We start from the raw sequence: 14,726 nt of genomic DNA on the forward strand, positions 1-14,726 counted from the left end.
ACCAAGGACTCTAGTTGCTGTTAAAATAAGGTTGGAGTCTCTCATTGGATCATAATAGCATATATCCCTTTAGGATCTATTCTCGGAGTACCAGTGACACAGAGATTGAAGTACTTGTCTGCTAACCGAAAGGCCTATGGTTTGAACTCTCTAGCCACTGACTGAGAGAGATGTGGCAGTCTGCTTTCGTGAAGACCTGCAGCCTAAGAAACCACACAGAGGTGGTACCGTGGTTCTGCTCAGTCCTACAGGGTCACTGTTAGTCAGAATCCATGCGTGGGCAACACTGTCTCCTTTTTAAAAAAAAATCATTTTATTAGGGACTCATACAACTCTTATCACAATCCGTACATATATCAATCGTGTAAAGCACATCTGTACATTCATTGCCCTCATCATTCCCAAAACATTTGCTCTCCATCTAAGCCCCTGGCATCACGTCCTCATTTTTCCCCTTCCTCCCGGCTCCCCCATCCCTCATGAGCCCTTGATAATTTATAAATTATCATTTTGTCATATCTTGTCCTATGCGACGTCTCCTTTCACCCACTTTTCTGTTGTCCATCCCCCAGGGAAGAAGTCATATGCAGATCCTTGTAAATGATTCCTCTTTCCAACCCACTCTCCACCTACCCTCCCAGTATGGACACTAACACCACTGGTCCTGAAGGGATCATCCACCCTGAATTCCCTGTGTTTCCAGTTCCTACCTGTACCAGTGTACATCCTCTGGTCTAGCCAGACTTGCAAGGTAGAATTGGGATCATGGTAGTCGTTGTTGCTACATCGCACCTTGACGGACTAGTCTCCACCCCTAGACCCCTCTGCAAGGGGAACTCCAGTGGCCGACAAAAGGGCTTTGGGTCTCCACTCAGTACTCCCCCTTCATTCAATATGGTAAGATATTTTTTGTTCTGATGATGCCTTATACCTGATCCCTTTGACACCTCGTGATCACACAGGCTGGTGTGCTTCTTCCATGTGGGCTTTGTTGCTTCTGAGTTAGATGGCCCCTTGTTTACCTTCAAGTCTTTAAGACCCCAGATGCTATACCTTTAGATAGCCGGGCACCATCTTCTTTTTCCGCCACATTTGCTTATGCACTCATTTGTCTTCAGCGGTTGTACTGACTCCTTTTTTTAAGGCTGTATTTATTCCCTATCTTATTGAGCTTGTGGCTTCCTTCTCTCATCACTTATTTGTTTATTTATCTTACGTTTGTTTGTTTTTCTAAGTCAGGGTCTAAGCATTTTTTAGGGTTGTCTTCTTCTTGATGGTTAACCTGAGACTTAGGCTGGAGTCAGCACTCACCAGCTTTCTTTGCCCACGGATAGCACACATCCAGGCACTGTTCATTGTTGTTTGTTGTCAGGTGCCGCTGAGGTTCTGCTTGCAGCGACCCCGAGAACAACACAATGCAACACTGCCCGGCCCCGTGCCGTCCTCACCCTTGTTCTTATGCTTGAGTCCACTGTTGCATCCAGTGTGTCAGTCCATCATGTTGAGGGCCTTTCTCCTATTCACTGCCCCTCTACTTGACCAAGCACGGTGTCCTTCTCTAGAGAGCGGTCTCTCCTGGCAACATGTGCAAAGTACGTGTGATGAAGTCTCATCATGGTTTCCTCAAAGGAGTGCTCGGCTATGCTTCTTCCAAGACGGATGTGTTTGTTCTCTTGGCCATCCATGGTGCTTTCTGTGTTCTTCATCAGCACTGGGATTCTAATGCATCCTTCCTTCTTTGGTCTCCCTTGCTTACACAAAGGAAAAAAGAAGGCATTTCAATGGCCCAGTTGGTATCCACCATGGCACACAATGGAAGTGTGCCTGTGGGCCATATGGCCACTCCACCTTGAAACAGTGAAGGCAGGTTTGGAGCCCATGGAAGCAGCTTATGAATCATTTTAGGGGTTTATCACCATTGACAGAGAAGTGAGATATATGATCAGGTGGCCAGCTAAGTGGGTTGTGGTAGCCTTTTGTACAGATAAATTGATGAATTAATTGAAAGCCAAGAGGGGCTTGTACCAAAGGGACATTGGAGGGGAGAGTAAAAGATTTTAAAGATAAAGTCTGACTTTGTCATTTTTGCGTTTACCCTGCTGGAAACTCTTCGACCCCTGACAGGAAGAACTTGACTCTACTGTGTGGAGGTCTGTGCTGGAACCTGGTTGAATGAAGGTCAAGCGAAAGAGTCTTCCCCACCCTCCCCACCTTCCAGGGGCTCAGGACTCAGTGTGGAAGGCAACTGCAAAACCAGATGATGCAGGCAGAGGGGAAAAGCAAGTGCAAGGGATGGGCCCAGCGACACCTTGTTCACCACACACACAGACAAGGCTGAAACAACCTACACTTGCTCTCCCACAGTTCTGCAGGTCAAGGGTCTGGGGTCACAATGTTGACAGGCCACACTCTCTCCAAAGGCTCCAGAGGAGGGTCTTTCATGGCCTCTTTCAGTGTTTGGTGCCCCAGGCTTGTGCTGGCTTGTGGCTCCACCCCGCTAATCTCTGCTTCTATTCTCAGGGACCTTCTCCCACATCCCCAGCTTCTTCTCTGTGCATCTCTTATAAGGACACTTGTCATTTAGAGCTTACATCAAGACCCTTGTTTAAATATCCAAAGACCCCCTTTCCCCTAAGACCCTTGTTCAGATCTACAAACCCACCCTGTTTTTTTCTTTTCTCAAGTAAGGTCACATTTGGATAGAGACATACCTTTTCGTGGTCACTGTTCAACCCTGGACATAGTCTGACAACTGATCTAATAAAGTCCTGGAGAAATTAGCCTGGTGAAAGAGTCCAGAAAAATGCCCCAGGGAGGTGTGAGTGTGAGTGTGTGTGTGTGTGTGTGTGTGTGTGTGTGTGTGAGAGAGAGAGAGAGAGAGAGAGAGAGAAAGAGACAGAGAGAGACAGAGAGAATGGGAGTGGGAGTGGGTAGAGAAAGTACATAAGACCCCCAGATTGGGAGATGAGATGGATGAGCGGCATCCTGGAATAGTGGTGTTGAGAGCTGGGCAGAGGGTGGTGTGTGGCAAGGACAGTGGCAGAGAAACAAGTGTGCTAGACGTCGTCTGCTCAGTAAACGGCATCGACTCATGCTGCCCTTTACTCACATTAGCTAGAGATGCTTGCTGGGCATCAGATGAGCTGGAATGAGTGTGCTGAGTCAATCTATTTACTGTGGGTGCTCGTCACTAACAGGAAACAAGTGGCTGGCCTCACCAGGGAAGCTGGCTTCTCATGTTGACAAAGCCCCTTGAGCTGCTGCTGAAAAACTCTCATTGGATCAAACAGGTTGATGGTGTCAGTTCCAATTTGTTGAGCCACTGAATCATGTTGTCAACCATTAGCATCTATAAAATATGACACACACTCACACCACCCTCTCTGTAAGACCAAAGGATTCGGGCTTCGGCGCTGGCTTTAATGCAAGTTTCTCTCTTATTGCGTCTCTCAGTGGCTGCTGAAATGAAGACTGGGGCACCCACACATATTTCTTCAGCTCCATCGAGGTGTCAAGAAGGAACTCTGGTGGCACAGTGGGTTACACATTGAGCTAACAGCAAAGGTGAGCAGTTGGAAGCCATCAGCTGCTTCAGAGCAGAAAGGTGAGTCTGCCATGAGTTGGATCTGATGCATGGAATGAGTCTGGTTTTAGTTTTGGGATCAAGGGTCATGAGACATGTCGGGGTTAGCAGGAGACAGAACAAAAGCCATCTTCAGAGATCTTCTGGTCTAAAGGTTCAGGCAGGCTATCAGGTGGTGGGAAAATCGCATGGCTCAGTGGTAGAATTCTTGCCTTTGACATGGCAGACCAGGATTTTATTCCGAACCAAGGCTCTCTCTTGATGTGACAGCACCGTCCATCTAACAGTGGAGGCCTGTGTGGGGCTCTGATGCCCAAGAGGCCACAGCAGAGTGTCTAGACTAGGATGGACTAGGAATAAAGCCCCGGAGAGTTATGTGAGAAAGCCAGCCAGTAAAGATCCTGCAGTCACAGTGACTTTTTCTGCAGCCCATCACAAAGATGATCTAGAACCCGGCAGTGTTTCCTTCCCTGTGTTCAGGTTTACTTTGCCCCCTGCCCCCAACAGCTAATAACAACAGCAACAACAAGAAAAAAATCAATAGGCTGGCAGGAAGGACTTGGATGATCATCTATGTGAGTTGTGAGACATGCCTGGCAGTGAGGAGTGGAAAACCCTGCTAAAACTTCCTTATCCTCCCCTGGTTCTGGGCTTGGTTTTTCTACCCACCATGCCTCCACGTAGACATGGCCTAGAATATCTCCTGCATGCGGTCTAGAGCCCGTGGGAACTGTCAAAACTTGGATTGGAACATAAATAATGAAGCGACAGGCAGCTCCATGGGCTGTTATTCAGCTTCACAGCCAGAATTTTTAAAAGCAAATTATCATGTAAAAATATTCTTGTTATGTTAAACTGAAAATGAAAATAACTTATTTATTTGCTTGGATCAGATCCTTGGAAGTGGAGTTAGGCATTCCTTCCTGCCCGGCCCCACTTCCAAGTGCTTTGATGCATTCCTTTAATCAAACCATTTAAATATGAATATTAAGTTAAGATGCTGCAACCACAGTGGGATTGTCGGTCTCCTAAGGATTGGATCCTTTCAAATGGGTCAATGAATAGAGGCTTGAAGTGGGAGTCAGAAGGTTTAATGCTTCTGGCACCCGGTCAAGAGAATAACTGGCTCACAATCGATGATTGATACATGGGTTTATTTACGGGAACCCAGGCACCCCCTTTATGAGCCCTGTCTTCTGCCCAAAGTGTGATCAGGGCCTGGGCGACTCACCCTGATGACCACCAGGTGTCACTATTGAGTCACAGAAGCCCAGCCGAGGGGCTGAGCCCCTTCCAGGGGAGGATGTTTAGGAAAACTTTTACCTGGCCAAACAGTTCATTCTTTACTTTAAATATCTGCCACGCTCAGGAGCCCAGGGCAAGCTTAATTGAAGTCAGGAGAACACTTTTAGGATATGGTAGGAAATTAGAGCAGTGGGAAAAATGTAGTATTTGCTCTTTCGTGATCAGATTCTCCCTGTCACTCAGTGATCCCAGAGTGCCTGGTCTTTTCCCCAGTCCCAGGCATGATAGAGGCAGTAAGGGCACCAAGCTGGCTAGACTTGCAGAGGCGCAGGCAGCCAGGGCTGTGGGGCTGTTCCATCACCAAGTGCAGCACTACAGCTCCAAGGTGGTTCTTGCTATCTTCCTCAGTAGCTTGTGCATTTTAATGGAGTTAGGGACCTGTGGTGTAGGCATTTAATAAGCAATGACCAAAGGATGGATTAATGGAATGACCCAGCTGTCTTGATCTTGGGCAACTCACTTACCTTTGCCACATTTTCATCTGCATGAGGATGATAATTGTGCCTGAGTCTGAGGTTGGACTTTCCTGAAAAGAGGATTCATGTCCAAAAGATTTATTAAGGAATCCCCCTTAGGGAGGAGCGGGTAGGGGAAGGGAGGAGCAGCAGCAAGGCCATGACCACAGGCAAAGCCTTGTGGCTGCAGCCCCTCTCACCAGGGGACGCTGTAGTGTGAGCTGATAATAACTGCAAGGCCAGCAGTTCAAAATCATCAGCTGCTCCTCAGGAGAAAGCCGAGGCTTTCTACTCCTGTAGAGTTATAGTCTCAGAAACCCTCAGGGGAAGTTCTATCCTGTCCTATAGGGTCACTACGAGTCAGAATTGACTCAATGGTGGTGAATTTGTTCCTTTGTCTTTGGAAGCAAGAGGGGAGCCTTTGGAACCATTGCACTGTTAGTCACAGGTTGAAGGTATCCATTCTAAGATCCTTCCAGCTTCTTACCCAACTGGGCAAAATGTTTTCCAGTAACCCAGGACAGGCCTCCAAAACAGAACTGGGGGTTAGGAACGAAAGCACGCCAAAGTCAGCGGGCAAACCCAAGGGAACCAGGAGGGGTTCAAGGGTATGGCGGGCCGGCTACCCGTTGCCTTATCTACAGTTCCAAAGAGCGAGTGGCACCAGAGGCGAAAATACATGAGGAAATGCACTGTAATGTTCCATCTCAAAGTAAATGATTATTTTTAATTTTGGTATAAAGCTAATTCTATATTCAATGTATTAGAAAGAAAGAAAGAAAATCTCATGCATCTAGAAAGATCCAGAAAAGAATGTACTCTCTCATCCTACATTCTGGTTCATAGAGTCTCCCTTAGATATAATTTCATGTCTTTTGAGAACTGGTAATCCAATACCGGCTTTCAAAGAATTGTAATTTAAATTAACTACGGGCAAGACAATTTAATCTCTGTTTGATGCTTCAGAAGGCATTTCCCGATTTTGTAGGGCCTCAGGTCCTGATTACCATCTCGTGGTAGACATGCAGAGCTGCAGTTAGCAGCCTGCATAAGCAAAGAGGGGCGTGCCATCATCTCTGCTGGGTCAGCGGGGGAGGGCTGGCTGCGGCTGGCTGTATTTACAAATGGGTAAACATTGGCACCTTGACAAGATTTTGGACCCACAGCTTTGATTTTCCTTTAATTATTTGCCTCAGATGGACCAAGGCAGGGGCTCCTACCTGACTTAATTAGGTAAGCTCAACTCTAAGGACCTAGACTTTGTGACATGGTTAAATATAATTGTGCTTGGCAGTTTTTTACCGTGTCCCAAATGAAATTTAGGTGGCAGCCAAATGTGCGCACAAGCACACTGCCTTGCCTGTCACACAACGATTATGTTTATACTGCCATATTATCGTCGCTTTAATTTACTTTTGGACAATGCATTTAACCTTGGCCTAGGGTGGCCAAGGTGAGCTTTCTCCTTACCCTGCTTGACTGTGGATGTACAACAGAACAAACAATGCCTGGTCCTGCCCCAGGCTCACAGTTCCTATGCTGGAGTCCGTTGTTGCAGTCAGTGTGGCCATCCGTCTTGTCGAGTCCCCTCCTCTTTACTGCTGCCCCTCTACTTTACCAAGTATGATGTCCTTCTTTAGGGATTGGTCTCTCTTGATAACATGGCCGTTTTTATTAAAAATATCTCCTCCCTCTCACTGCATTCATTCTGAAACTACCTTATGGATGTATGTTGACATTCCGCCACACCTTCTGCATTGGCAGTAGGCACACATGGGGATGCAAGAGAGATGGATGGATGGGTGGGCAGATGGATGGGTGGGCAGATGGATGGATAGGTAGCTCAATGGATAGATAGGTATAGATAAAATGCCATCAGGTGAACCGCAACTCATGAACACTGCCTGGCCCTGTGTCATCCTCATAATCACCAGCATGTACCAGTCCACATTTACAGCTTGTGGTAGTTACATAATCTTGTGTCAACTTGAGGGTATTAAGAGTGAAGGGGTGGAGTTTAGCCTGTCAACCGGGTCACAGCCTGATGATGCCTCCTTGTGGGTGTGGCCTTGTCATGAGGATTCTGGGAAGCCTTCATCTTCTTGTTGGTGAGTCACTCAGAGACTTTCTGAACTCTGTGAGAACTTCTCACTCACTGCTCCACTTTCCTGTTGGTGAGCCATGGAGCTGAGACCTGCCAGAGCTGAGATTCTTTCACCACCATCGGATCCACAAGACTTTGCACCCACTGGCCTGTGATCTTCCTGCATTTTGCATTGTTGCTTGTGACTGTGGGAGTCTGAAGAAGGATTTTTGGACTAGTATTGGACTTAAGGGCTAATATCAGACTTATGGACTTGATCTGGACTGGGATGTCTTCTTAATATATAGTTATTCTTTAATATAAAGTTATTTATTTTATATAGATGAGTGTGTCTGGATTTGATTCTCTAGTCACTCTAATCTAACACACAGCTATTGCACCATCTTGTCAAGGGTCCCCTCACTGACCCTTGACTTCACGGAATAGGATGTCTTCCTATAGCAATAGATCCCTCCTGATGACATGCCTGAAGCAAGGGTTCTCACTGACTAATTTTCACAAATACATCTCCAGCGCTTTCTCCTTAGTCTGCCTGGGTCTAAAGGCATGGTGAAACCTGTCTACCTTGAGTGACCCTGCCAGTGCTTAAAATACTGGTAGCACAGCTTCCAGCATTACAGCCATACACAGACAACCACGGAATGACAAACTGACAGATGGGTGGAGGAGGAAACGTACAAGGCCACTGAAACTGGAGAAATTATTCAGGGATTAGAGGAGAAACCTGATCTGGGGCCTCTTTAGGATGGACCACAGAGACTAGAATGATGAAGGAGGACCCAAGCATAGGCTGTTGACATTTCATGAAGACTGGGGACACAACTGTAGAAATGATCCTCAGGTTCCATGAGCAGCTTCCACTGTCCATGTTTTTGTCATTTTCTTACCCCCTCCTTTTGTCAGCACAGGTGGCGGGAACAATTGGAGAACCAAGGTAAGCATTCCGTTACTCCTGGACCATCTGCACACTTGCTGGGTGGCTACATGTTGGGCTGCTAACCACAAGGTCAGCAATTCTAAACCACCAGCTACTTCACAGGAGAAAGAGAAGGCTTTCTATTCTCATAAAGAGTTACAATCTTGGAAACCCATGGGGGCAGTTCTAGCCTGTCCTATAGGGTTACTGTGAGTTGGAATGGACTCAGTGACAGCGAGTGGGGTTTCGGAGGCTATAAAAATAACCCAGGCATGGCCTGACCTTCAAGGAGCTCAGTTGAGAGGGTAGTCAGATACATCGACACCCAAGGACACTATCCTTGACCATGTAAGAAAAGAGCCGAGCACCACAGAGAAGGAAAAAAAGACCCAACCAAGTTATAGCAACCCTTTTTGAACAATGTCGAACTGCCCTCTGTGCTTCCGAGGCTGTAAGTCTTTACAGGAGAAGAAAGCCTCGTCTTTTTCCCACAGACAGGCTGGTGAACTGCTCACTGTGTAGTTAGCAGCCCACCCAATAACCCGGTACACCCCAGGGAGCCAAATGGACATGTTATACAGCAGCCCTGGGGAGGGCAGATGCAGCTTGTGGGAGACGGATTCCTGCAAGCACCTGGAAACCACTCCCAGGGTAGTCATGGGTGGGATGTACCTCACAGGAGTCCCAGGGTTCATCCTGGCAGCAGAGCCCTGGCGGGATCTTGTGGCTTTAAGTAACAGTGCTGTTTGTGATGAACCCAGCTGCACTGGGAGGAAGGTAGGCAGGTGACCCCTAGATGGGACACACAGGCTCACTAGTATGAAATCCAGGCAGGGTGTCCTTGCATATGACTCATGGCAACACCATAGGTGTTAGATGAGAATTGTGTCCCACAGGGTTTTCAAAAGTACATCACTTGGCCTTTCTCCTGAGGTGTCTCTGGGTGGATGAGAACCGCTGACTTTCTGGTGAATGTCCAAACATGTAAACTGTTAATACTACCCAGAGGTGTCATGAACACTGACAGCTCAGTCAAATGTTGTTCTTTCCTGATGGGGCAACCTCTATGCCCCCAGCAGTATGCCCTAGAGCACCCTCTTTTGTCCCATTGCCACCTCCTGAGTGAGGCCCACTTGACCACTGTAGAAGCCCCTGTGCTTATGCCAGGTTGGGTCACCTGAAGTGTGCCAGAGGGTTGATGGGACAGCAGATGAGTGGTGGCAGCTGGTCTTATTCCAGTCCCCAATGCAGCAGCCCAAAGACACCTGCAGAGCAGAGAGGAGGACTCCTTCTAAGGGGGTAAGTGTGGATCCAAGTTGCCAGGGTTTCCGCCCGACGAAGTAAAATCCCTGATCAGCTGTGTACAAATCACATTTCTGTAAATCGGATCCTCCTTCCCCCATGATTTACACTCGCATTTAAGTGCTGATTTATCATCATTTCTTCCCCTGGCAACCATCCTTACGACTTGCCTCTTAGTTCTAGCCTCCCTGGCAGATAATTAATGAGCTCTTAATACGGCTTATGGGCACCGGAGGGAACACACTATTTAAAGACTTCTTTCAGAGAAAATTTTTGGTGGAGGGACAGGGGGTTAAAGCAAAGAACCCCTTTTGTCATGAAAAAAAAAAAGATGCCATGCATTTGGCAAAGGTTGTCTTTTTGAATTTGTGGATGGTTCAAGGGTGGACCAAAAAGTTTGCATGAAGCAGGACATACCCTTGTGGAGACTTGGCTACTCAGCAGTCCCTGAAAGTCCTCCAGGTAGGAAAGAGGGCCTTATTAACAAATTTCCATTTCTTCCCTGGGCTTCCTTATTCAATGTAGGAACTGGCATAGGGTTCACTACTGACCCCCTGCATCTCCCAAGGCTGATTGACAAAAGTAGAGGTCAGACATGCCATCACCTTCCTTCCTTCCATCCATCCATCCATCCATCCATCCATCCATCCATCCATCCATCCATCCATCCCCAAGCACGCTCTGCCTCTCAGCTGGGCTCTAGGATACATTGCAAGGGAGACACAGCACTCACAGACAATGCTCACGGTGGTGGACATTACTAGGAAAGTTCGTAGGTTACAATCCTGGCAAGAAACACTCAGGGTACATTTGTTTAGTCAAGACTATTTCTTCTGTGCTGTGCCTGTAGACAGGCTTTTGTTTGGCCCTCAGCCTCTTGGTCTGGCCTGTTCCCTGCTTGGGCAATGCTACAAAGCTCTTTTGGGGTTCCTAATGTCCAAAAGGCAGGCCACTCAACCATAAGGCTCAGCCTGAAGGCACTCAGCTCCAGCTCCGGGAGGGTGGGGGGCGGTTGTCAGCAAACTCAGCTCCTCCAATTATGTGCCCAGAGGCATCCTACTCCACAAGCCAGTCATCTGCTTAAAGACACTCACTTGGCTTTACTTGCTCTCGGGGCTGGGAAGTCCACCACTCTGTCTCATGTGCTCAATCCTAGTTTTGCTGTTGCTGTTCTTCTGCTGCTCCTCTGGTGCCATAGCTGTCTCCTGGATCCAGGAGGCTCTCTTGAAAGGGAGCTCAGATCCAAAGAGAGCTCCCACTTCTGGTTCTTCTCTTTTGATGGCAGTAAAATCCCCCTTCCTGCTTCTGAGATGGTTTTTTTTTATACCCAGCAGGAAGGCAATCACAATTAAGCTTATTAATAACCACTGGCAGTTGAATCATATCATCCAGTCAGGTTTTCCTCCATTTCTTATGATGACCAATTAGGAAAGTGATGGTCGTTTGGTGGGAGGAACAAAGGCTGTGGCTAGAAGAGCCCTACTGAATGGTTCACCTGCATCTCATTCAGCAAATGCTTTCTGAACACTCACTATGTACTGGTCCCTGGCTTGGCAGAAGCTACAGTGGTGAGTACAGCAGCCATGAGTCTGCTTCTAAGTGAGGTCACAGTCTGCTGGGGAGACAGATAATGAGCACATAATTACACAGATAATTAGTTCACCACACTTTTGATAAATGCTGCCCTGGGACCAACTCGAGAGGCTAATGAGGCCTGAGCTCATTGGAGAAAGGGAGAGTGGTCAGGGATGGGATAGTTAAGCTCACTCCAAGGTCATGTTAGAATGAACCAGGGAGAGGAGAGCATTCCAGGCAGGGAACAGAATGTGCAAGACTCCGAGGAGAGAGATTGGCACTGTAGAGAGCCAGGATGAGGATCTGACAGAAGCAGAGCCACTACGGTAGAGAGTGGTGGGAGGTAAGTGTGGGTATAGTTGCAAATGGTTCCAATGGGCTCAAAACAGAACAAGAACGAGAACAAAAACTCACCGCCACTGAGCCGATTCTGACTCATAGTGGTCCTGTAGGGCAGAGTAGCGCCGTTCGTGTTTCTAAGACTGCAGATCTTTATAGGAATAGGCAGCCTTAGCTTTCTTCTGCTGAGTAGTTGGTGGATTCAAACTGCTGACCTTGCGTTAGCTGCTCAATGCATAGCTCACTATGCCACCAGGGCTCCTTGTTTCTAACGAGCTAAGGGTTTCTAATTTCTCCTAAGAGCAATACATCCATCACTGCCAGGTTCTAAGCAGCTGTGTGTTATAGAGAGCGGGTTCTGGCTGCTCTGTGGGGACTGGGGTGGGGGCTCAGGAGGTTCCTAGGAGTGATTACAGTTGTCTAGGGGAGAGGAAGAGGTGGCATGGTGGGAATGGCGCCATCAATTCCGGCATCTAAAATAGCAGGGCTTGAGGTGTCAGGGTCCCACACAGCCAGTTACTGGAGGAGAAAAGGTATTCCAGGGGTTCAGGCAGAGATGTGTGACTCGATGGCCTCTGGGATATCCCCCAGGAAGGACAGGTCATGGTGTGGCCTCTCCTTGGGCAATGTCCACTTCCCCTTAGCCTGCTATGTAGGTCCCACTACCGGCTCTGGGGAGGGGGCTCAGGCTCGTCTGAAGTGCTCTAACTTGGAATTACGTTTGATAGTGATGGTCACTGCAAGTGAGTGTGGCAGGAAAAACCTGGAGACAGTCCCCACTCTTGGGTGGGTGGGGAGTGGGTGGGGGTGGGGTGGGGGGAGTGGTGTTTGTGTGTGTGTGTGTGTGTGTGTGTGTATCAGAATCCCCAAAGCTGGTCCTGACCGCCTCTGTTAGACGGAAGTTCTCCAGTGTTAACTGGCAAAGGATTCCCTGAGAGAAAAGCTGCTTCCAAAGGCAGGTTCTTGAGTGATGTCTGACATAACAGGCAAGTCATGCGCACACACATATAATGATATAATGTTCTCTCTTACAAATATCAGTGTCAACGAATTTGTTTCTCTAGTCAACCTGGACTAACACACCAACTAATCTTTGTGGTGGCCGCCGCAGGGGGAATGGGGGCTCCCTTGGGGCTGAGGTCTGCGTGACGCCACTGCAGAGCTAGGCTGAGCCCTACCGGGGCTGTGAGCGTGGACAACTGTTAAACAGTGAGCATCACTGTCAGTGCTTCCAAGGCTGGCTGAGTGCTGAGATGGTTCCCTGCTGTGCTGGGATGGGGGCTCCAGTCTTGGTCAATGTCCCCCCTTGGGAATGAGGCACCGTGCGATCCTAACAAAGATGAAAAGGCTACTTGGAGCCGTGTGTCTGTGTGCGGAGCTCTCAGACAAGTCCAGAGAGTGAGAGGGCGTAGAGGCAGGAGGAAAACATGAGAAAGCGTGAACTAAAATTGTGTCCGGTTTAAAGGATGGCCTTGTGCATAAGGTAGTTTGCTGCTGCTGCACATTGGGCACCGGCTCTGAGTCGGACTCTGGCAAGCCTGTGGCATAAATTACGTTTTTCTAGCAAACACATGATGTTTTCCCAGCAGGGCCACCGTACCCACTGTTTCGCTTTCGGACGTGTTAGTTAGTTGTGGTCAATCCTGGCTTTGACCCTGCGCATCATTCTGAATCGCAGAATGGAATCTTGTGCCGTCACACTTTGTCCTGGAGCCAGCTTTCCCTACCCCCTCACCCTGTCTCCTCCCAAACATTACACTGGCCACCCAGACACCACCTGATATATGTCTGGGCCAACCTCGGAGGCACCAGGAGTCCATCCCTGCCATGAAGTGAAGAGTGAGATCAAGTGGGTCACACTGTAAGAGCTATAAGAACCCCCAATAAAATGATTTATTAAAATAAAAAGTAAATTAAAAAAACATTTTCATTGTAACTATTAAAAAAAAAAGAATCTCAGTCTCAGAAAGTCACAGGGACAGTTCTACCCTGCTCTGTAGGGTCGCTAGGAGTCAGCATTGACTCGAGGGCTGTGAGTCTGCCTTTTGCTTTGGGATGACTCTAGATAACAGAAACAGGCAGTGCTTCGGAATCCAGGCTCTGAGCCTCGATCTTGGCTCTGGGTATGATTTGGCTTGAGGACAGATCCTCACATGGTATCTTTTCCCCTCAGCCCCATGAATGGCTCTCACTCCGGGCCTGCCTCTGCCTTTAGAAGACACCACTTGGAAGGGATTAGGACTAGGATCCACCCCACTTTGGCCTGACCGTGCTTGATTTAATTTATTTAAAAAATAAAAAAGAAGCTATTTGCAAGTAAGGCCACATTCACAGGAAGGAAGGTTGGACTTGAACATTATTTTTTTGGGGGGGTGGGGGGGTGCACTATTCAGTTTCTAGCACCATCGGCCTTCAGTTACTTGCTCCATGGCAGATCTGAGCTGCAAACCCCTGTCAGTCTGAATCTAAACCCCAGAAGAACCTAAGCTGGAGAAACATCCCACCGACAGCTAAAAAGAGCCTTTCACTTCTATTTGGGGGGAAAAATTGGAGAATAAGGGGAGCACTGCTTGGGGGAGATTTAAAGAGACGAGAGAGAAAGCAGAGCCTCTCATTCCTGTTTGAGCCCTCACTAGTCTGTCTGGGAGAGTGATCTTGCCTTGGGAAAGAGCACTGGAAAGGGGAGGGGAGGGAGCCCAGTGTAGGTGTGAAGGCACGGAGCCAGCATGCTGGCGGCAAGGAGCTCAGGTCTCCAGCTTAGATGGGATTCACCTGCAGGGTCTGTGGGGGTTTTCAAGCATCTTGTCTCTGGTGCTGATTGCCACATAGGCTACAGTGATGCTACATTGAACTCTACCATCTCCCCGTTCCTTTGCTCCCCTCTGGTATCTGCTTGCTCTCAAGTTGTTCACGGCATGCATGCCCATCTCCCCCCTCCAGATCTAGTCCTTGAGGAGCCTTCAGTGCAAAACGCTGATGTCAGATGCCAAGGGTGTGCACCATGTGTTGTTGATTGAATTGCATCCCTTGAATGGAGCCTGTGAATCTGACCTTGTTTGGAAACAGCTTCTTTGCATGTCATTAGTTCACTTGAGGTTGTAACAGGGTAGAAAACAAAACAAGACTCACTGCTGCCAATTTGATTCT

General features: G+C 48.1%; 1 long non-coding RNA gene across 1 annotated transcript in view; it reads left to right on the top strand.

Moving 5' to 3' along the window:
- The window catches only part of LOC142431805 (uncharacterized), a 319,297-nt gene that overhangs the window by 88,305 nt on the left and 216,266 nt on the right, over nt 1-14,726 (top strand). Inside the window, exon 2 of the long non-coding RNA XR_012780849.1 lies at nt 3,454-3,604. This is a non-coding gene — a long non-coding RNA (uncharacterized LOC142431805). The remainder of the gene's footprint in view (nt 1-3,453; nt 3,605-14,726) is intronic.

The sequence above is a fragment of the Tenrec ecaudatus genome, chromosome 18 (assembly GCF_050624435.1).
Source record: "Tenrec ecaudatus isolate mTenEca1 chromosome 18, mTenEca1.hap1, whole genome shotgun sequence".
Lineage (NCBI taxonomy): Eukaryota > Metazoa > Chordata > Mammalia > Afrosoricida > Tenrecidae > Tenrec > Tenrec ecaudatus.